A 3279-nucleotide genomic window follows, 5' to 3' on the forward strand; every position below is an offset into this window, starting at 1 on the left:
TGTTTGATCCACCAAGTTGGATGAATATAATATCTTCTTGGTGGTTTGTTATTTTTTATCAACTTAAAATATTCCTTTTATTTACTTAACACTACCGCTTTGAATTCTCTGTTGTAGTTACGTTTATGCTTACCACTCAATTTTCTTTTCTTGTGAGAATTTTCCTGATATATCTATTTCTTTATATTCAAACTTTTGGTGTCATTTTGTACTAGATGTGTCTCTTATAAATTGTATGTAAATTAGTTCCATTCCTTGAAAGGAATGTTTATTCATTCATATCTATTGTGATTACTAGTATTTTAATTTTATTCTTACCATCACCTTTTATACTTTTGATTTTTCATGCTCTTTGGTTTCTTTTTATCACATTTCCTAGTATTTGCTGATTGGACTTTTTTTGTGTGTCTTTCTTCACTTTGCCTTTAGTGACTTGGAAAGCGTCATTTGTTGTGATCTGGGCTACTTATAAAGTTTGGCTTTCTAGTTCCCCTTCTTTAGGAAACTTCTTCCCTTACTTTATGTGGGGCTCTCAGTCGCTACGTCCACAGCTTCACCATCACAGAAATGAGCAGGTGACTTTAGCTGGCTAGTCAGAGCAACTCACTTGTCTGGCCATAAACATTGAATAAAGAATGAGCTCAGCCCTGATCAAATCTACCCTGGAGTCCAGATGACTATCACCTTCACAATTAGACACAACCTCGGGTATGTTTCAACTCCCTTCTCCTTCCACCAAAGTCACCTATTTTGTTGCAATAATTTTGAATTTTAATTTTATTTTTGAAAATTTTATATTATAGTTATTTCATTATTCTTCAACAAGTCTTTATCAAGCTTTATGTCCATATTAACATTTCTTTATACTTCTCTATAAGTTTCTTTGCTCAATACTATTTCTTGTATCTCATGTCTTACTACTTTTTTAGATAATTTATTTGTAGACACATGTCGGAGTTTTTCAAGTGAGTAGGAAAGTTTGAGTGAGTAGGAAAGTTTCTGAATACTTAGTTGAATAAAAATTTCTCACTTGTTCACATTTCAATAATGATTTATTTGCCTTTGTATGAAATTTCATATAAAATTGTAGGTTCAAAGCCCCTTTCCTTTAGAACTATACAGAAATTATTCCACTGTCTTTTTGCATTCCAAGAAGGAGATAAAAAGTATAAACCAATCAAAGTCTTGATAATTTAGGACTATTTTTAAAAAAAATAAGTTTATTCCTGGAGCTGAGAAAACTTACCTGAATGCTCTTAAGGTTTTTTTTTTGTTTTTTTTTTTCATTATTCCTTCTTGGGCTCAAATCTAAAGATTCTGTTGTTCCATGGCTCAAAGCAAATTTCCTTGGTTGCTTTATTTTTCTTTTATTATTTTAGAAACTGTTTAAAAATTTTTAAAAATAATTCAAGTTACATATGAATACACATTTAATGTGTTTAATTATAGTAGTACTTTATGCAAGACTTCCATTTCTGAACTTGGTGGAATAATTGGTACCAGTTTTCTTCCTACTGTAAATAGTTGAAAATCTCAACAGAATACATGAAACACTGCTGCAAGATATTGGCCAATAGGCACTGCAGGAACGTGATCCATGAGAGAAGGGTGAACCAACAATCACCCTGACTTTCACCTGGAAACAGTTTCTGGACCATGATGTAGCATGCAAGCAGGGCATGCAGGGTGCTTTCACTGGATTGAAGGTATAGAGTTTGGAGTTTTGAGGAAGCTGAAGTGGCTGGAATTTGTGGGGCAGAATAGTGTTGAGAAAAGAGAGTTATCTAATACTACCTCCAACAAATATGAATAGGGTCCCCTTGAATTAGTTGCTGAATATTAAACTATGCATTTGTGAAACCCTAATGAATCCAAATAAAGAACAAGAAAGGTGCTGTAAATGAAAAAAATGTCCAGAGTTAACACTGCGCAGAGACATTGAGTTCTCATCAGCCAGAATGGAGATGTTGTTGAATTCCTGGACATTCATAGGGAATCCAGAGGATCAGGCATTATGGCTAAGCTAGCCCTAGAATAAAGGTTACTCTAGACCTATCCTAACCAAGTTAAAAGACAAGCCTCAAAATGATCTAGCTGATCTTCAAGTAACATAATTTGGAGTAACTTAATGAAATGACAAAACAAATTTCAACACTAGACAAGAAATCTAGATAATTAACAATGTCATATCCAGTGTCTAAAATCCAGTCAAAGTAATTATACATACAAAGAGGCAGTGAAATGTAACTCGTAAATAAAATAAAACTTATCGATAGTAACAGGACAAGAAATGATAGAGATAATAGAATTCACAGACATGAACTTTAACATAGGCATTATCAATACACTCAATAATTTAAAGGGATTTAAAGGAAAACATGAAAACAATGAAGAAGAAAGTAAAATATTTTACTTTATTGCGTCATTATGAGCGGTCTTAAGTCCTATGAAAGGTGTCATTTCTACCTTATGTATATACATGTATAAGCTCTTCTCCACAGTACGTAGTGTGCTGTGTGTAAACCACATGATCTTGTGAACCCAGCAAAACAATATGAATGCTGATGGTATTGACACTCTCCACAGCGACAGCACAACTGTTTATATGACCAACAAGTCTTCCTCTGCATTATTTGTGTATTTGCTGATTTGTGTGACACCAAACTAAATCCTTTAGTTCCAGAAAATCAGTCTTGGCTCATATTTCTTCATTTAAAATGTTATTTTTACTTAGAGATTTGAAATTTAAGAATATATTTTAAAAGATATGTTTCTAGTCCACATAGACTCGTAAAATTTTTATATTGGTTTGTACTGGTTCATAAATTCTGAGATTGTCTTAGATGGAGTAGATGCATAAAGATAAAACAATGATGTGAGGATTGACTGTCAAAGTTCTATCTATCTATCTATCTATCTATCTATCTATCTATCTATCTATCTATCTTTCTATCTATCCATCTATCCACCTATCATCTGTTTGACCATCCATCCCCATGCATAAATATATAAATACTTGTTACAGCATTAGCTTAAATCAGTGTCTAAGAAGATCGAGGAAGAAGAATTAAAACTTCATTGATTCCTTTTCTATTTATACTTCTGTTTTTAAGGGTAATTATACATTTATAAAACTCAAAAATAGTTTTTTATTTGAAGCCCTTGTTTTTTTAATTGCATGAGTTTTATTTTATTTTTTTTTTTTGAGTTTCACATCAAAGATTCTGGAATTGCACACATTTTAAGTGCCCATATATTTATTAATGAATGTATTCCATA

This window comes from Hipposideros armiger, unplaced genomic scaffold (assembly GCF_001890085.2).
Source record: "Hipposideros armiger isolate ML-2016 unplaced genomic scaffold, ASM189008v1 scaffold_857, whole genome shotgun sequence".
NCBI classification, from domain to species: domain Eukaryota; kingdom Metazoa; phylum Chordata; class Mammalia; order Chiroptera; family Hipposideridae; genus Hipposideros; species Hipposideros armiger.